General features: G+C 42.6%; 1 long non-coding RNA gene, 2 other non-coding genes and 1 pseudogene across 3 annotated transcripts; 2 read left to right on the top strand and 2 right to left on the bottom strand.

The window, feature by feature from the left end:
* Positions 1-6,927: 6,927 nt before the first annotated feature.
* On the bottom strand, positions 6,928-7,000 carry TRNAV-AAC (transfer RNA valine (anticodon AAC)). Its single transcript has one exon. It is a non-coding gene; the product is annotated as a tRNA-Val (tRNA).
* A 2,639-nt stretch (positions 7,001-9,639) lies between these two features.
* On the top strand, positions 9,640-10,402 carry LOC105491653 (large ribosomal subunit protein uL2-like; annotated as a pseudogene).
* Positions 10,403-16,973: 6,571 nt separating this feature from the next.
* LOC139363477 (uncharacterized) lies at positions 16,974-20,784 on the bottom strand. The gene is made up of 3 exons (XR_011623921.1): positions 20,294-20,784; positions 18,963-19,106; positions 16,974-18,712 (listed from the first exon to the last, which is right to left on the bottom strand). It is a non-coding gene; the product is annotated as an uncharacterized lncRNA (long non-coding RNA).
* Positions 19,212-19,285, top strand: TRNAI-AAU (transfer RNA isoleucine (anticodon AAU)). Its single transcript has one exon. It is a non-coding gene; the product is annotated as a tRNA-Ile (tRNA).
* Positions 20,785-20,804: the final 20 nt, after the last annotated feature.

Genomic DNA, 20,804 nt, shown 5'->3' with positions numbered 1-20,804 from the left:
CTGTAATCCCAGCTACTGGGGAGGCTGAAGCAGGAGAATAGCTTGAACCTGGGAAGTGGAGGTTGTCGTGAGCCAAGATCATGCCATTGCACTCCAGCCTGGACAACAAGAGTAAAACTCCATCTCAAAAAAAAAAAAAATCAAGAGAGTAAATCTCATGGCAAGCTCTTTTTACCTCAATAATTTTTTTAATAAAAAAAATGGACTTACTTTTACTCTCTAGCAAAATATAATACTTGCACATTACATCAAATAACTAAAACTTAAAATCTTTTCTTCGTTTCGTTCCTCAATTCCAATAAATTCTGCTACTAGCCCCACAAATTAGGGCCTCACAAATCTAGTGTGTACAGGCACCACTGGAACTGCCAAAAAGGTTGGGCTCCCACCTCCAGCTCTAGACTGTCTTGAATTTCTGACTCCCCACCTCTGATTGACCGCAATTTCGAGTCCCAGGGGAATTCCCATTCCACCCACTAAGGAAGGAAGGATGGCTCCTAGCAGTGACTGAGAGCCTAACTGATAGGACCTTATGTCTCAAGCACCTAACTTGTAGGCTCTTTTGGCTGGAGAGGGCAATCTGACTCTAGTAGGTCTCCCTTTGTCCCAGAGAGATGCAGCCCACATTTGACCCCTAGTAAAACCATCTGGAGCCGAAGAGATGTAGATCAAATGCAGCTATGAACTAAGTCTCAGGATTGGAGGGATGGCGCAAACTGAAAAAGAAAGGGAGAACAACAGAATCAGATTAAGCACAGCTTCTGAAGGGCAGATATTCCTGAAAATCCTGAAGGCAGAAACCTTGTCTTATCTCCATCTGCAACACACCTCAAATCATGCTTCCGCCCCTCCCCCAGAAAAACACAACCTTCACAGAAGAGTTTTGAAAAGATTTCTGGAAAGGAAATAATGTTACCAGAGGCCATTGAGGTCTTTTGTCTGGTCACCACTGGTTAAAATAAAGAAATCAGCAAACTTTTTATTGCTGTGAAAGCGTATGCTCATGTACTCATTGGCCATTAACATATTCTATTTTAGAATTGCCTGTTCAGGTTTTTTGCTCATAATTCTAAAAGTGAAAAATAAATAAAGTTATGAGGGGGATAAAAAAGAATCGAATATTTATGTGACCTTGGGGAAAGAAAAATTTCTTAAGGAGACACAAAAATAACTAAACCAAAGTTAAATGAATTGGACTTCATAAAAATTAACAATTTCTTCTTCTAATTATTATTTTTGAGACGGAGTCTTGCTGGGTCGCCCAGGCTACAGTACCGTGTGTGGTGCGATCTCAGCTCACTGCAACCTCTACCTCCCAAGTTCAAACAGTTCTCCTGCCTCAGCTTCCCAAGTAGCTGGGATTATAGGCATGTGCCATCAAAATTAACAATTTCATCACAAGAGATCATTAAAGTGTTTCCTAGACTCAAGTGATAAGAAGATATTTGCAATACAAATATTTGGCAAATAACTCTTAAGTGATATATATGGCTCAATGATATAAAGCACAATAAAATGTGCACAGATGTGATTCAAAGGGAAACTCTGCCAGGCGTGTTGGCTCACGCCTGTAATCCCAACACTCTGAGAGACTGAGGCGGGAGAGTCTCTTGAGCTCTTGAGTTCGAGACCAGCTTGGGCAATATAGTGAGACACCCCTTCCCCCACCCACAACAAAACATTAAAAAATTAGCCTGGCGGCCGGGCGCGGTGGCTCAAGCCTGTAATCCCAGCACTTTGGGAGGCCGAGGCGGGCGGATCACAAGGTCAGGAGATCGAGACCACAGTGAAACCCCGTCTCTACTAAAAATACACAAAAATTAGCCGGGCGCGATGGCGGGCGCCTGTAGTCCTAGCTACTCAGGAGGCTGAGGCAGGAGAATGGCGGGAACCCGGGAGGCGGAGCTTGCAGTGAGCCGAGATCGCGCCACTGCACTCCAGCCTGGGCAACAGCGTGAGACTCCGTCTCAAAAAAAAAAAAAAAAAAAAAAAAAAAAAAAAAAAAATTAGCCTGGCATGGTGGCATGTGCTTGTGGTCCCAGCTACTCTGGGGGCTGAGATGGGAGAATTGCTTGAGCCCGGGGGGTCCAGGCAGCAGTGAGCCCTGATTGTGCCACTGCACTCCAGCTTGGGCAACAGAGCGAGACCCTGTCTCAAAAACAAAAAGAAAACAAACAAACAAAAACCCAAACAAACAAACAACAAACCCCAAAAGGAGTTCTGTTCCGTTTTATAAACCTTGAGAGCCTCACTCTTTCCTGATTGTGAAGAGTGGCCAGGTGCACCAGGTAGGTGGGACCTGTACCACCTGCACCTCAGCCCAGGTCAGAAGCTACGCAAGTGTAGAGACCAAAGTTAGGGCCCCACAGCGATACTAGTTTTGCAACAATGTTCAGTGTTTACCTTTGGTGTTGACGTTTGAGTTGACAACTGGAGTCGAGTTTAGTGAAAGAAGAATTAACTAAGCTAAAGTGGAGAGAGAAGAAAAAAACAATACTGACAGGATATATTTTAGCCCAGTTTCTATGGAAACTACCGTATACCCACGAGTCACCTCTAAAAATTAAAATGGAGTTTTCTTGGATGTCCCACATTTAGTATTGTGAAATGTATTTTTTTCCTTTGAGCATTTTCATATTTGAGGCAAGTTTTTCCTTTCATCGTATCTTCCATTTATCAAAACCAACAATACCAAAACTCCACAACCCAATACCCAGGAAGGGGTTTCCCCAGTGACCCAAATACTTCACAAATGCCAGGCCAGGTGAAGAAGGACAGGTATTTTGAGCAGAGGAAATTTTTTTTTTTTTTTTGAGACGGAGTCTTGCTCTGTCGCCTAGGCTGGAGTGCAGTGGTACAATCTTGGCTCACTGAAACCTCCGCCTCCCAGGTTCAAGCAATTCTCCCAGGTTCAAGCTTCTCCTGTCTCAGCCTACTGAGTAGCTGGGACACACCACCACGCCCAGCTAATTTTCGCGGAATTTTTTTAGTAGAGGCAGAGTTTCGCCATATTGGTCAGACTGGTCTTGAACTCCTGACCTCAGGCGATCCACCTGCCTCAGCCTCCCAAAGTGCTGGGGTTACAGGCGTGAGACACCGTGCCCGGCCGAGCAGAGGAAACTATTTTAAAGTTGACTGACTTCTTTGCTATTAATAAACTTTAAACTTGTTTTTTGTCTTTATGAAACAACCACTGCAAAATTATAGCTGAGACAGTGAAAAAGATCTGACCTAACCATATTTCTTCTAACCTCCAAGCTGTCCTTGTTCATTCCTGGACGTAGGCTGAACTAACTTTGGGAGGAACTTAGTTTATAGTTTATAGTTTAGAACAATGACCATAACAGCTTTTTCCCAAAAGAAAATCCCTTATTGCCTGGGTAGGACTAACAAATTAGCTACCAGATTACAAATTATGGTTTAGGGGTCCGTCATGCATCCTCTGGCTGCAAGAATCTGAAGCTCCCCATATTGCTCCTGGGGTTAACATCACTACTGTAAAACCTAAGATGGGTGCTTGAGATGTTTTGCAGACCCTACATTCGATGGATCAGCTACCACCACCCAGTTCTGCAATCCCACCCAGGAACAGAAGACAGCAAGAAAACCTCACTTCCACACCTATGATTCCATCTCCAACCTGACCAATCAGCACTCCCTACTTCCCATGGCCCTTACCCCCTAAATTATCTTTTAATTAATTTATTTATTTTTGTTTGTTTGAGACCAACTGTCGCTATTGTTGCCCAGGCTGGAGTGCAATGGCACAATCTCGGCACACTGAAACCTCCACCTCCCGGGTTCAAGTGATTCTCCTGCCTCAGCCTCCCGAGTAGCTGGGATTACAGGCTCCCCTTCCGCCCCTATGGCCAGCTAGTTTTTGTATTTTTAGTAGAAGTGGGATTTCACCATGTTGGCCAGGCTGGTCTTGAACTCCTGACCTCAAGTAATCTGCCCACCTCAGCCTCCCAAAGTCCTGGGATTACAAGTATGAGCCACCGTGCCTGCTGCTAAATTATCTTTTAAAATTACCCTCCCCCAGTGCTCCAATGCTCAGGGAGACTGATTTGAGTAATAATAAAATTCTGGTCTCCCACACAGCTGGCTCTGCGTGAATTACTCTTTCTCCATTGCAATTTCCCTGTCTTGATAAATTGGCTCTGTCTAGGCAGCAGGCAAGATGAACCCGTTGGGCAGTTACATTTAGTGACCTGGAAAACTTTTTTTAACAATCTCAATATTTTATGATTTGGTCATTTCAGAGCAATGTAGAGTTTCAGAGTAAAGTAGGAAAACCTGTTTCATAGAATCTTATAACAGATTCTTCTGCATGTGAGGAAGATCAGTGAATTTCTCTGTATTTCTGTTCTTAGAAAAAGCCTGGGCCCCAACTGTGGATGTCCCATTAGTGCAGACTCATACCTTTCTTCTTAGTTTGGTACAGTTTCAGATACAATAGTCCTTTTATTCATGGGGGATATATTCCAAGACCCCTAGTGGATGCTTGAGACTGCTGATAGTCCTAAACCCTATACATAACTGTTTTTTCTTCTATACACACTGTGAAAGGAAAATAAATCTTAGAACCCTAAAATCACTAAGTCAACAGAAAAGTCAAGCTGGCAACTACAGGCAAACCTGCCTCTCATTTTATTCCTAAACAAGATAGTTAAAAAGATAAAAGAGCTACATACCTCCCTCACAATTTGCCCACAAGGAAATTCCTTGAAGGCCTTAAGGTATTTATCCTAAAACAATTCTGTTGAATTTCACCCTGGCAATGTAAACTGATAGCTTACCTTCACAGGTGTGGGACTGAAAGTCATCCCTCTGGCCAGGTGCGGTGGGTCATTCACGCCTCTAATCTCAGCACTTTGGGAGGCCAAGGTGGGCAGATCACCTGAGGTCAGGAGACCAGCCTGGCCAACATGGCAAAACCCTGTCTCTAATAAAAATACAAAAATTAGCCAGGTGTAGTGGCATGCGCCTGTAATCCCAGCTATTGGAGAGGCTGAGACAGGAGAATCGCTTGAACCCAGGAGGCGGAGGTTGTTGCAGTGAGGAGGTTGTTGCAGTGAGCCAAGATCGCACCACTGCACTTTAGCCTGGGTCTGTCACCCAGGCTAAAGTGAGACTCTGTCTCAAACAAAACAAAACAAAACAAAAAAACCAAACTGTCATCCCTCTGCTCACCTGAGACAAATGCATATCTGATTGTTTCCTCCGCCCTATTGTTTATGTAAAAATGCAGATTCACTGAGCCAAACTAAATTGTGTATTCAGTGAAAGGTTGATCAAGGACTCAAAGGAATGCAACCTTTGTCTTTTGTGTCTTTTCTACCTATGACCTGGAAGACCCCACCACCACTTTGAGTTGTCCAGTCCTACTGGATCAAACCAATGTACATCTTACACATAGTGATTGATGTCTCATGTCTCCTTAAAATGTATAAAAGCAAGCTGTACGCTGACCACCTTGGGCACAGGTTGTCAGGACCTCCTGAGCCTGTGTAACAGGTGTATCCTTAACCTTAGAAAAATAAACTCTCTAAATTGGTTGAGATCTGTCTCAGATATTTTGGGTTTACAACACATACCTATAATGGTTTAACTGATAAAATAGCCAGGGTAAATAACAGCAACTAATAATAAAGTATAACAATTATAACAATATACTGTAATTAAAGTTACATGAATGTGGTCCTTCTCTTTTTCCCTATATCAAGCTTTTTTGTTGTTGTTATTGCTCTTTGGTTTTGTTGTTAAAACAAGTAATTTATAACTATTTGGTTGGAGAGTTTATTAAAAAACTCAGTGAGGCACTACAGGTAGATTACGGAAGGTGGATATTAGAAATTAAGGAATTGTCTGCTTTATTACAGTGAAATTTAAACTGACAATGCTGGTTTAGCACACTTTTTTTTTTAGGCAGAGTCTCACTCTGTTGCCCAGGCTGGAGTGCAGTGGCACAACCTTGGCTCACTGTAACCTCCTCCTCCCAGGTTCAAGTAATTCTCACACCTCAGCCTCCCAAGTAGCTGGGACTACAGGTGTGTGCCATCACACCCAGCTAATTTCTGTAATTTTATAGAGATAGGGGTTTGCCATGTTGACCAAGCTGGTCTTGAACTCCAGACCTCAAGTAATCCGCCCGCCTCGGCCTCCCAGAGTGATGGGATTACAGGCCTGAGCCACCGCGCCCAGCCTAGCACACTCTTAAGTTTAAGAAATAAATCAGTTTCTTTTGTTACTGATGAGTTCAGTTGATTGGCGCATCTTACCCATAATGCCAACATCTGGCGTTGAGTACTCCTAGAGGCCAGGCCAGTATATAATTTTTTTTTTTTTTTAAACACTTGACAGTTTCTAAGTATCCACATGAAATTGCCTCTTACCTATTTTGTGAAAAATTATCTCTTCACTTAGGGGTAAAGGGAAGTCAATAGAATATCAGTTATTCACTTGGCTCAAAGCGTGGCCCTGTTTCTTTTTTTATTTTTTTCTCACGGACCTGGGTCCTAAGCATTGCTTATTTTTAGAAACCCCTAAGGAAAATCTCTTGGCAAAGAACCTGCACAAGTGGCTCTGGAAATGTCAAGGAAGCCAATCTCACCTGCATAGTATAGGCGGGATCCTGCACCACTAGAGCCTACTCGAGTTGACGCCATTGGGCCCTAGAACCTACAGGCCACACAGAGCATAAGGGGAGGGAGCTGGGACAGCGACATGCTGGGGCGCGGCAAGATGGGGTGATGTGGGCCTCACGGCGGCTGAGGACAAAGGAGGGAGCAAAATTGTTCCTGAGGTGGCTCAAATCAAAAAAAGGAGGATATGAGATCCTTTGATTTAGATGCTTGATCATATACAAAGGTCCTATCTAGTTCAAATGGAGACTCTCAGGAACAAAACGTAAGAAAGGGGACCACTTGTTTCCGCCTGGTTTCGAACCAGGGACCTTTCGCGTGTTAGGCGAACGTGATAACCACTACACTACGGAAACAACCCTGCCGGGAGATACTGGAATTGAGGCACCTAGGGTGAGACAATCCAGGTTTGGCTTTAGAAAATCTCTATGTTCTACTCAGATTTTTTTTTCCTGGTAGTTTTTTCCATATATTTCAGACTTTCTACTTATTAAAATCAAAGATATCACATCCTGACCGTTGTTATTTGCCTGCCACAAATTGGTACATATATTCACCAAATATATTTACCAGAATGCCCAGTAAACTATTCAGAATAATAAAAACTACTGGAAACTTCGGAAGTGCCGTTCAGCAGATGCATGAATTAATTCACATGAAATAATCTATTGCAACAATAATGAACAATCTACAACTATGTGGATGAATCTCACGGAGATGTTGACTAAAATAAACCAGACAGAAAAGGACAGTACTCTGTGGCTCCACTGATTTAAATTATAAAGCAGGTAACATTCCGCTGTCCAGCCAGAAGTCACAATAGTGCTTCCCTCTGGGAAGAGTGGGTCGTAACTGAAAAGGAACTGGAAATGCTCTGGTTTCCCAGGTGTGTTCATTTTATGTGTACTCATCAAGGGGTGTGTATGTGTGTGTGTGTGTGTGCGTGTGTAAGAGGTGGGGAAGGTGGGAGAGAAAGGCGGAGAAGGAGGCAGGGAGAGGGAGAGAGAGGGAGAGATTGGGAGAGAGGTGCACAGGGAGAGACTGATAAATTGAAGAAGTAATAGGGTTATGCAGTTGAGTTGTAGAGACTGGTTAGAAAGTGTTAAATCCATAGGGCAGGCTGTAATAAAAGACAGGCCATCAGAAAAGGCAAGCTGAAAACAATACAGACAATTCAATAAAACCAGAAGTTCTTGGAAAAGTTGTCTACATTGTCAGCAAACTTGACATTTAGCTAGATTGACTAAGTAAAAACAAAAAAAAAGAAAAGAAAAGAGACTCAAAGTATTAAAATTGGAAGTGAAAGCAGGGATATTATTACTAAATTTACAAAAATAAAAAGAATTATAAGAGTACACTATGAAAATTGTATGCCAGCAAATTGGATGACCTAGATTAAATGAGCAAACTCCTAGAAACACACAATCTACAAAGATTGAATCATAAAGAATTAGAAATCTGAAAAGACCTATAACTAGTAAGGATATTGAAACAGTAATCAAAAACCTATCATGAAAAAAAGCCCTGGACCAGCTGGCTTAACTGATGAATTCTATCAAACATTTAAATAATTAAGCGGTCCTTCTCACACTTTTCCACAAAACTGAAGAGTAGGAAACACTTCCTAATTCATTTTATTAAGCTAGCATTACTCTGGTACCAAAGGCAGACAAAGCGATTACAAAAAGAAAGCTACAGGCTAATATTTTTTTATCAATGCTAAATTCCTCAACAAAATACTGGCAAACTGAATTCAACAATATATTAAAAGGATTTTACACCATAGCAAAGTAGGATTTATTCCTGAAATGGAAAGATTCAGCATACAAAACAAGTAATTAACATAGTGTATACATAAACAGAATGAAAGAAAAAAGTCTTTTGAATTAATACAAAAAAAAAAAAGCATTTGACAAACTTTAAACACTTTCATGATAAGAAAAAAAATTCAATAAAGTACACATGGAAGGAAATTCCCTCAATATGATAAAGGCTTTTTATGAACATTATCCTCAATAATGAAAGACTGAAAGTTTTCTTCTGTAAGATCAGGAACAAGACAGGAATGCCTACTTTTACTACTGTATTTAGCTGGTATTGGCAGTTCTAGATAGAGGGGGAAAAAAAAAAACCAAACAAGAAAAAGAAATAAAAGGCATCCAAACTGGAAAAAAAGGTAAAAGTATTTCTGTCACAGATGATGATTTTATATATAAAAAACTTCGATGTTTTTTATATATATAAACACAAAAAAGTTACAGCCAGTAAACAAATTCGATAAAATTGAAGGATATAAAACTCAGTTGCATTTCTATACACTATTAATGAACAATCTGAAAAGACAATTAAGAAAACATTTCCCCACTGGGCACGGTGGCTCACTCCTGTAATCCTTCCAGCACTTTGGGAGGCCCAGACGGGCGGATCACGAGGTCAGGAGTTCAAGACCAACTTGGCCAATATGGTCAAACCCCGTCTCTACTAAAAATACAAACAAAACGAAAAAATTAGCCGGGCATGGTGGCGCGCACCTGTAGTCCCAGCTACTCGGGAGGCTGAGGCAGGAGAAGCAGAGGCTGCAGTGAGCTGAGATTGCACCACTGCACTCCATCCTGGGCAATAGAAGGAGACTCCGTCTCCAAAAAAGAAAAGAAAAACATTTCCAATTACAATAGGATCAACAAGAATAAAATACTTAGGATTAAAATTAATCAAGGAGGAAGAAGACTTGTATGCTGGAGACTACAAAACATAGCTGAAAGGAATGAAAGAAGACAGCAATGAAAGGAAGGACATTGATGTTCAATTAGTTAACACTAAGAGCTATCTATGATTCAACATAAACTCTATCAAAATCCCAATAATGTTTTTTTACAGAAATAAGCAAATCCATTCTAAAGCTCGTATTGAATCTCAAGGGATCCTAAATAGCCAAATTAATCTTGAAAAAGAAGAACAGCTCTTTCGGCCACGCTCATGACCAGGACCCGTCGCCATGGGCCGCGTGATCAAAGGGCAGAGGAAGGGCGCCGGGTCTGTGTTCCCAGCGCAAGTGAAGCACCTTTAGGGCTCCGCGTGCCTGCACGCCGTAGATTTCGCGGAGCGGCACGGCTACATCAAGGGCATTCTGAAGTATGTCATCCACTACCCGGGCCGCAGCGCGCCCCTCGCCAAGGTGGTTTTCCGAGATCCGTACCGGTTTAAGAAGCAAACGGAGCTATTCATTGCCGCGGAGGGCATTCACACAGGCCAGTTTGTGTATTGCGGCAAGACGGCTCAGCTCAACATTGACAACATGCTCCCTGTGGGCCCCATGACTGAGGGTACAATCGTGTGCTGCCTGAAGAAGAAACCTGGAGACCGTGGCAAGCTGGCCCGGGCATCAGGGAACTATGTCACCGTTATCTCCTACAACCCTGAGACCAAGAAGACCCGTGTGAAGCTGCCCTCTGGCTCCAAGAAGGTTATCTCCTCAGCCAACAGAGCTGTGGTTGGTGTGGTGGCTGGAGGTGGCGGAACTGACAAACCCATCTTGAAGGCTGGTGGGGCCTACTACAAATATAAGGCAAAGAGGAATTGCTGGCCACGAGTAGTGGAACCCTGTGGAGCATCCTTTTGAAGGTGGTAACCCCCAGCACATTGGCAAGCCCTCCATCATCCGCAGAGATGCCCCTGCTGGCTGCAAAGTGGGTCTCACTGCTGCCCACTGGACTGGACTTCTCCAAGGAACAAAGACTGTGCAGGAGAAAGAGAGCTAGTGCTCAATAAAGAGAGCTAGGGGCTCAATAAAGTTTGTCTTTATGCAAAAAGAAAAAAAAGAAAAAGAAAAAGAACAAAATTGGAGGCTTTATACTTCCTGATCTCAACATTTACTTTAAAGCTACAGTAATCAAAACAGTATGGTACTGGCATAAGGAGAGACATACAGACACAAGCGAATAGAGGGCCCAGAAATAAACTGTGGCTTGTATGGGCAACTGAATTGTGACAAGGGTGCCAGGACCATTTAATGGAGAAAGAACAGACTTTTCGACAAATGGTGCTAGGAAAACTGAATATCTACATGCAAAAGAATGAAGTTGGATGTTCACCTTATAATACATGTAAAAACTAACTTAAAACAGATCAAAGACCTAAACATAGGTGCTAAAACTTTAAAATTCTTAGATGAAAACCTTGGGGAAAATCTTCATGACATTTGGCAATGATTTCTTGGATATCATACCAAAAGCACAGAGAACAATAACAAAAATAGATAAATTAGACTTCATCGAATTAGTTACATTTGTAGGCTGGGCATGGTGGCTCACGTCTGTAATCCCAGCACTTTGGGAGGCCGAAGCGGGTGGATCACCTGAGGTCAGGCATTCGAGACCAGCCTGACCAATATGGTGAAACCCCATCTCTACTAAAATTACAAAAATTAGCTGGGCGTGGTGTCCTGCGCCTGTAGTCTCAGCTACTTGGGAGGCCGAGGCAGGAGAATCACTTGAACCTGAGAGGTGGAAATTCAAGTGAGCCAAGATTGTGCCACTACACTCTAGCCTGGGCGACAGAGCGAGACTCTGTCTCAAACAATAAATAAATAAATATTTAAAAATAAAAATAAAATAAAATAAAAACATTTATAGTCAGGACACTGTTTAATCAGATTTTATTGAATTATTTATTGAATTAGTCAGGACACAATCAAAAGAGTGAAAAGACAATTCATGGAATGGAAGAAAATATTTGCGCAGCATATGTCTGACAAAGGATTAATATCCAGAATATGTAAAGAACTACTACAACTCAACAGTAACAACAACAACACAACCCAGTTCAAATTGGGCAAAGGACTTGGATCATTTCTCCAAAGACGATAGAAGCACAAATAGCCAATAAGCACATCAAGAAATGTTCAACTTCACTAACCATTAGGAAAATGCAAATCAAAACCACAGTGAGATAGCATCTGAGATCCCTTAGGATGGCTATTAGAAAAAAAGAAAAAGAAAACAAAAAGCAAAATAAATACCAGGAAGGATATAGAAAATTATTATTCTGGTGCATTGCTGGTGGGAATGTAAAATAGTATAGCCACTGTAGAAAACAGTATGGTGGTTTCTAAAAAAATTAAACATATTATTACTATATGGTCCAGCAATTCCACTTCTAGGTGTTTATCTAAACGAATTGAAAGCAGAAGCTCGGCCGGGCGCGGTGGCTCACACCTGTAATCCCAGCACTTTGGGAGGCTGAGGCAGGGAGATCACGAGGTCAGGAGATTGAGACCATCCTGGCTAACACAGTGAAACCCTGTCTCTACTAAAAATACAAGTCGGGCATGGTGGTGGGTGCCTGCAGTCCCAGTTACTAGGGAGGCTGAGGCAGGAGAATGACTTGAACCCGGGAGGCAGAGCTTGCAGTGAGCCAAGGTCGAGTCACTGCATTCCAGCCTGGGCGACAGAGCGAGACTCCGTCTCAAAAAAAAAAAAAAAAAAAAAAAAAAAAACAGAAAGCAGAAGCTCAGATACTTGCACACCAATTGTTCCCAGCAGCATTATTCACAACAGTCAAAAGATGGGGCTGGGCATGGTGGGTCACATCTGCTGGGTCACACCCAGCAGTTTGGGAGGCTGAGGCTGAAGGACCCCTTGAGGCAAGGAGTTCAAGACTGGACTGAGCAAAATGCAACCACTACTTCTACAAAAAAATTTTAAAATTACCTGCCACTGCACTCCAGCCTCACTACACTCCAGCCTGGTGACAGTGTGAGACCTTGTCATCCTCTTCCCCCCAAAAAAGATATATTTAACCCAATGTCCACTGACAGATAAATAATGTGCGATATATACAAGCAATGGGATATACTTTAGCCTTAGAAAAAATGAAATTCTCATAAATACCATGACGTGAATGAACTTTGAGGACATTAAGCTAAGTGAAAAAAGCCAAACAGGACAAATATTGTGTAATCTACTTCTATTAGATACATAAAAACACAAGCAAAATTTATAGAGACAGACAATGGGTACCAAGGGCTGAAGGGGAGCAGATGGGGAGTTTTTGTTTAATGGTTATAGAGTTTCAGTTTGGGATGCTAAAAAAGTTCTGGAGATGGATGATGGTGATGGTTCCACCACACTGAATGTATTTAATTTTACCAAAATGTACTCTTAAAATGATAAAAATGGCAAATTTTATATTATGTATGTTTTACCACAATTTAAAAAATGCCATGGGGGAAAGTATGCATAAGGATATAAAGTAAGGGATCTAGAAGAGAAATGTTAAAAATATACAAAACAAAAGCTAACTCTATTTTTAGTTGGTTTTTTTTTTTTACCTGGCATGGCTATATTAACTTTATTTATGTATGTATTTATTTATTTTTTTGAGATGGAGTCTCACACTCTCACTCAGGCTGGAGTGCAGTTGCGTGATCTCAGCTCACTATAACTTCCATCTCCCGGGTTCAAGCGATTCTCCTGCCTCAGCCTCCAAAGTAGCTGGGATTCCAGGTGTGCACCACCATGCCCAGCTAATTTTTGTATTTTTAGTAGAGACAGAGTTTCACCATATTGGCCAGCTTGGTTTCAAATTCCTGACCTCCTGTGGTCCTCTAGCCCCAACCTCCCAAAGTGCTGGGATTATAGTGTGAGCCACCACATCCGGCCAATATTTTTTAAAATGTAGAATTTAAGACAAGAAGCATTACCACAGAGATATTTCATAACAATAAGAGATGCATTTTATAGTAATGGAAGAGACATTTTATAAAAGAGAAACATAAACATTCTAAATGTGTATGCATTCAATAACATAGTTTCAAAATATATAGACCAAAAATGATGTGAAAACTTATATCCACACAAAAATTTGTATAAAATGGTTCATAGCAGCTTTATTTGTAATAGCAAAACACTAGAAAGCATCAAAATGTCTTTCAATATATGAATGGTTAAATAAACGGTTGTCCATCCATACCATGGAATACTCAACAATAACAAGTCAGGAGCTATTGATATCACGAGTTGGATGGATCTTGAGGAAACTAGGCTGTGGAAAAGGCCAATCTTTAAAGGTCATCTATTATATGATTCTATATCTATAACATTCTCAAAATGAAAAAGAATTGTAGAATTTTTGTCAAGGCTGGGCACAGTGGCTCACGCCTGTAATCCAAGCACTGTGGGAGGCCAAGGCAAGAGGATCACTTGAAGTCAGGAGTTTGAGACCAGCCTAGCCAACATGGTGAAACTTCATCTCTACTGAGAATAGAAAAAGTAGCCAGGCCTGGCAACTGACACCTGTAATCCCAGCTACTTGGGAGGCAGAGGCAGAGGCAGGAGAATCACTTGAATGGGGAAGCAGAGGTTGCAGTGAGCCAAGATTGCACTCCAGCCTGGGCAACAGAGCGAGACTCTATCTCAAAAAAAAATAATAAATAAATAAAGAATTTTTGTCAAGAGGAGAGGTAAGTGGGTATGACTAATTAAGGGGTGGCATTCACAGTGAGATCTTTGTGGTGCTGGAATTGTTTCGTGTCTGGTTTCCAGTGTTAGCTACACAAATCTACACGTGATAAAAATTATCTAGAACCATACACACATGTCATACCAATGTCAAATTCCTGTGTTTGATATTGTGTTATATAAGAAGTAACCATTGGGCCAGCACATTGGGTGACTCACCCCTGTAATCCCAGCACTTTGGGAGGCTGAGATGGGTGGATCATCTGAGGTCAGGAATTCAAGACTAGCTAGGCTGACATGGTGAAACCTTGTCTCTACTAAAAATACAAAAATTAGCCGCGCATGGTGGTGGGTGACCATAATCCCAGCTACTCTGGATCCTGAGGCAGGAGAATCGTTTGAACTCAAGAGGCGGAGGTTGCAGTGAGCCAAGATCACGCCACTGGACTCCCTCCTGGGCGACAGAGCGAGACTCCATCTCAAAAAAAAAAAAAAAAAAAAAAAAAAAAGAAGTAATCTTTGTAGGAAACTGGGTTAAGGGTACAGGGGAGTTCTCTACTTTCTTTGTAACTTCTTGTTAACCTATTATAATTTCAAAATTACAGCTTAAGAAGACCTGATGGTTCACAGGAACTAAATAGTGAAAGAAAAACAACAACAAAACCACACTGGAACTAAAAACAGGAAAATCCACACTCACGGCTTAAGGTTTTCCATACGTCGTGTCCTCAACGTCGTGTGAGGTCACAGCGCAAACCACTGCCCCCAAAACTGGAGAGACAGAAAGGCAAATACAGAGTACCACAACTTACCAGACCAGAAACCCAAAGAGCAAAATCCTCCATGTGAATCAGTGCTGGAGCAGGGACACCTGAGCTGTAATTAAGAAACTGCTCGAGGCTTTCTGTGGACAAATCTCAAGGAAAAATCTCCAGCTATAAATCTGTGAACTTTATGTCAGGAGCTCAACTAGGTTCTCACAATGAGAGAGAAAAATCCCCTCTGGTAGCGGGTGGGGCAAGAACCAGTTTGCAACAGGCCAGAGCATTCTGTTCTTTTTTTTTTTTTGAGACGGAGTCTCGCTCTGTCACCCAGGCTGGTGTGCAGCGGCACGATCTCAGCTCACTGCAACCTCCACCTCCTGGGTTTTAAGCAGTTCTTTCTGCATCAGCCTCCTGAGCAGCTGGGATCACAGGCACCTGCCACCACGCCCGGCTAATTTTTGTATTTTTAGTAGAGACGGGGTTCCGCCATGTTGGCCAAGCTGGTCTTAAACTCCTAATCTCAGGTGATCCACCTGCCTGGCCTCCCAAAGTGCTGGGATTACAGGCATGAGCCACTGCGCTGGGCCCATTCTGTTATTCTTAACAAGGTCTGCCCTCAGGAGAAACCATTTAATCTCAATCTAACCTGCTGGGGTTTTATCAAGAGCCCGATGGATCTACGGGAAGGGAAATAACTCCAGCCCACTCTAGCCATCCAGTACCACCGAAAGTGGGGAAAAACCTAAAAAGCATGTTTAAAGCTCACAGTCCAGAGACACAGGCTCACTAATAGACTGAGACCTACTTGTGAGACTACAGAATGCTTTTCTCCCTCCACACTTTGTCACCACATTACTAAAGGCCTGCTTGCAGCAGCTCATTTTACCCAGTACAGCATGTCCTGCTATCAAGAAAAAAATAACAAGACATTAAAAAAAAAAAAAAAAAGACAAAATACACAGTTTAAAGAGAGAGAGCAAGCGTCAGAACCAGACTCAAATATGACAGGGATGTTGGAATTCTCAGACCAGGAATTTGAAACAACTGATTAAGATACTAAGAATAAGATGACAGCATACAAGAACACATGGGCCATGTAAGCGGAGAGATGGAAATTCTTAGAAAGAACCAAAAAGACCTGCTAGTGATCAAAAACACTATAACACCAAGACAATGAAAATACAAGCAGCAGACTGGGAGAAAATACATGCAAAAGACATATCAGATAAAGTACTGTTATTCAAAATACACAAAGAGATCTTAAAACTCCTCAGTAAGAACACAATCCCATGAAAAAATGGCCAAAGACCTTAACAGTCACTTCACCAAAGAAGATATATAGGTGATTAATATACATATGAAAAGATGCTCCACAGTATATGTTCAGGGAGATTCAAATTTTAAAAAATGAGATAACACAACATACCTATTAAAATGGCCAAAATCCAGAACACTGACAACACCAAATGCTGGTGAGGATGTGGAACGACACCAGCTCTCATTCATTGCTGGTGGAAATGCAAAATGGTACCACCTCTTTGAAAGACAATTTGGCAGTTTCTTAAAAAGCTAAATATACTTTTACCATAAAATTCAGCAATTGCACTCCTTAATACTTACCCAAAGAATTAAAGAACTTAAGTCCACAAAAAACCTGCACATGAGTGTTTATAACAACTTTATTCATAATTTTCAAAACTTGGAAGCAACCAAGCTGTCCTTCAATAGGTGAATAGATGAACAAGCTGTGGTATATCTATACAATGAAATATTGTTCAGTGACAAAAAGAAATCAGCTATAGGCCGGGCGCGGTGGCTCAAGCCTGTAATCCCAGCACTTTGGGAGGCCGAGGCGGGCGGATCACGAGGTCAGGAGATCGAGACCATCCTGGCTAACACGGTGAAACCCCGTCTCTACTAAAAATACAAAAAAAAAAACTAGCCGGGCGCGGTGGCGGGCGCCTGTAGTCCCAGCTACTCGGGAGGCTGAGGCAGGAGAATGGCGTAAACCCGGGAGGCGGAGCTTGCAGTGAGCTGAGATCCGGCCACTGCACTCCAGCCTGGGTGACAGAGCAAGACTCCGTCTCAAAAAAAAAAAAAAAAAAAAGAAATCAGCTATAAAGTCATTAAAAGACATAGAGGAACTTTACATGCATATTTTGTTTGTTTGTTTTTTGTCTTTTAGTTTCAAGACAGAGTCTTGCTCTGTTGCCCAGGCTGGAGTGCAGTGGCATGATCTCAGCTCACTGCAACCTCTGCCTCCCGGGTCGAAGCAATTCTCCTGCCTCAGCCTCCCGAGTAGCTGGGATTATAGGCACCGGCCACCACACCCAGCTAATTTTTGTATTTTTAATAGAGACAGGGTTCCTCCATGTTGGCCAGGCTGGTCTCAAACTCGTCCACCTAGGCCTCCCAATGTGCTGGGATTATAGGAATGAGCCACTGCGACTGGTTGATATTGTATTAATGTTGATTCATTAATTGCAACCAACGTACCACATTAATGCAAGATGTTAATGTTAATAACACATCTGTAGTCCCAGCCACTCAAGAGGTTGAGGTGGGAGGATTCCTTGACCCAAGAGTTCAAAGTTGCAGTGAGCTACACTTCAGCTGGGGCAACAGAGAGACACCCTGTCTCAAGAAAGGAAAAGAATAATAAGAATAATAAAGTAAACACAATTCCTTTTTTTTTTTTTTTTTTTTTTGAGACGGAGTCTCGCTCTGTCACCCAGGCTGGAGTGCAGTGGCCAGATCTCAGCTCACTGCAAGCTCCGCCTCCCGGGTTTACGCCATTCTCCTGCCTCAGCCTCCCGAGTAGCTGGGACTACAGGCGCCTGCCACCTCGCCCGGCTAAGTTTTTGTATTTTTAGTAGAGACGGGGTTTCACTGTGTTAGCCAGGATGGTCTCGATCTCCTGACCTCGTGATCCGCCCGTCTCGGCCTCCCAAAGTGCTGGGATTACAGGCTTGAGCCACCGCGCCCGGCCTACATGTGAACTTCGAAGGTCTATAAACACCAGTCGGAATGTGCAAGAGGGATCCTCGAAAGCCAGAATGTAATTCATTGGGACGGGTGAAGAGGATGTGTGACTGCAGGAACTGTATCAGAGAGTTTCCTTTCAGGTTATTTTTGAGCAAGTAGAAGCCTCAGTTCTTGACACCTAGGATAAAAGCTCTTGAGGACTAGAAGAATAAAACATCGAAGCTCCTGGTGGTACTTCGGTCTGTAACCGTTGAATACATTAAGAGTAACACTAGAATTCCAACACTTCTTCCTCGCGCCAGCGTCAGTTTTAGAATCAACAAAATCGTTACTTATTGATTCATTTAACTGCTAATATATTCGTTAAAAGTTTGTTAGGAGTCAGTGATCTTGAAAGTTCCAAAAACACAAAGGAAACTCCAGGACATGCAGAGAGAGAGTTCCTGACGCTGCAAGAGGTTTCTTTCAACTTGTATCCAGGTGGTAAAACCAGTAGCGTGACCAAGGATGAAAGAGCGCATGTCACTTATTCTGGCCTCTCCAACTCCGGCTGAAATCCTTCGGTTCCCAAGTTGGAATTTGAGTGACACACAAGTGCTGTTAAATGAGCCTTAATACCTAGCGGAGTGCCACCACAATCTTGCCCTTCTGCAAACCTCTGTAGCCCTTTTCTACCACCCTCAAAAAACGTACCAGGTTTACTATGGGATTCCGGTACTGCTGGGCTACCTCAGTTTCCACCCCTGGATATCTTCGCCAATGACATCAATGCTTACGTTTGTGACTTCAGAGACACCGAGAAGGCCCGGCTCCTTCCCTCAACCCCATTCACCTTCCTTTCAGCGGCGCTTTCTTGAACCAACTTGAAAATAATAGGTCCTTAAGTTACAAGTCACTAAAGGAAAGTTTGCAACTTGCGATCCAGTATGCTGACGTGCCTCTAAAAAGAGACAGCTGCCTACTCTGGGCTTACTGCCTTTGAATTAGCCATACCCCGCAAGGAGAAGCGCTGTTTAAAAAAAAAAAAAAAAAAAAAAAAAAAAAAAAAAAAAAAAAATTGCTGCCTAACAACAACAAAAATAAAATAAAAAGAGGAGGTTACCTTCACTCACCATTGAAAATCCTATTATAGTGCTTTTTCCACATCGTCTGTCAAAAATTTCTCCGTGGATTCTCCGCAGATTTTCTGGTCTGGCTCAGAGTTAAAATAGTTTGGACTTCCTTGCTAAAGTCTGTGAATATAGTCTTAAAGGTCTCTTTTGAAAGGAGTAAGAAAGAAAAAAGAAGCTGTTTTATTTAGAAAAACAAAAATGTCAATCAAGTTATATATGTCTTCCCTCAAAACCCAGCAATATCTATGTGGCCGGTTAGCTCAGTTGGTTAGAGCGTGGTGCTAATAACGCCAAGGTCGCGGGTTCGATCCCCGTACGGGCCACTGCATTGTCGTAATGACGACCTTTTAACTTAAGCCTGTCGAATAACCGCTGCCCTGAATCCAAAATTAAGACGCGGCCTTATTCATCCAGCGAGAAGGCTATTTTTCGTTTCCCTTTATTGTAAAAAGTAAAAAGAACAGGCCCGTCGCAGGGGCTGGTACCTATAATCCCAGTACTTTGGGAGGCCGAGGCGGGGGGATCATTTGAGGTTAGGAGTTGGAGACCAGCCTGACCAACATGGTCTCTATTAAAAATACAAAATAAGCTGGGCTCATGCCTGTAATCCCAGCTACTCGGGAGGCTGAGGCAGGAGAATCACTTGAGCCCGGGAGGCGTAGGTTGCGGTGAGATGAGACCGCGCCATAGTTCCCCAGCCTGGGCAACAGGAGCGAAACTCCGTCCCAAAACAAAGAACAACAGAAAAGATGCAAGCATTAGAGAAGAATGTATTGAAGAAAATAGTGGAGTAGTGTGGCAGCTAGATGGGTGTGTTTTAGGGAATGGGAAATTAAGAAGAGGTATGACAATTGCCTGCTTAGGTTTTAGTGAAACGTTAGGAAGCAATATACACTTTTTTCAATTTTTTTTTCATTCTCAATATTCAAAGGGAGACGATATTATTTTGACGCTTTAAACGAGTTTCGGTAGGGAAAGGGAAGCAGGTTCGGAGTGGCCAGTGACTTGGTGAGAGTGTGGTACTAATAGTATAGCAAGATGCGAGGTTTTGTTTCCCGTAACAGCTGTGCTTCATTCTTTTTTTCTGACCCCAGGCAGTTTCCAAGGCAAATAAATGTCCACTCCACGTGAGGCTGCCACTGGCTTTCACGAAAAATTTCCCCCCTTTAGCTTAAAGAGCATGGAAGTGAATGCGGTGTTTTAAGAATCGCCAATTCTCCGTTCGACCCGTCCACAGCCCAACACACCTGGACTACCAGGTTTGTGGTTTCATTTGTTTACCCGCAATGCCGCTGACAGTGCACACTGGTAAGTAACTTTAGTAAACTCACCTGAGATGCAGAGCGAAGATCCAAGCTATACGTTCGGAAACCGAGCCACATATTAAGATGCTCTTTTGGTTTAGTTTGAGGAATTTTCCCCCGCTTGACTCTGGTTGCCTCCCAGCCTCTCTCTCCTCCACCATCTTCCTCGTCGCTGAGAAAGGAGGTCCATCTGTTCAGACACCGCCCCAAAGCTGCCACCTTCCACACTCATCTTCTTCTGGGATGTCTGTCTGTCTATCTATTTATCTATCTATCTATCTATCTATCTATCTATCTATCTATCTATCTATTTATCTATCAATCAATCATCTGTCTGTCTATCTATCTTTGTCCCTGCCGATTCTCCTGTCTTCTATTTCTTGAGGATCTCAGGGCGGAGGAAAAGTGGTGGGGACCTGGGAGGCGGGTTAGAAGCCCGTGGCGGGAGTGCTGGATGCGGGCCATGTTGAGGCTGAGTTGGGTCCACCGACTTCACAGTTGAGCTCTGTGTAGGGGGCCCAACTGACGCAAGGAGCAG

This window comes from Macaca nemestrina, chromosome 5 (genome assembly GCF_043159975.1).
Source record: "Macaca nemestrina isolate mMacNem1 chromosome 5, mMacNem.hap1, whole genome shotgun sequence".
In the NCBI taxonomy this organism is placed as follows: Eukaryota; Metazoa; Chordata; class Mammalia; order Primates; family Cercopithecidae; genus Macaca; species Macaca nemestrina.
Note: the sequence above shows the minus strand (reverse complement) of the source record. Positions and strands in the feature narration are given on the sequence as shown.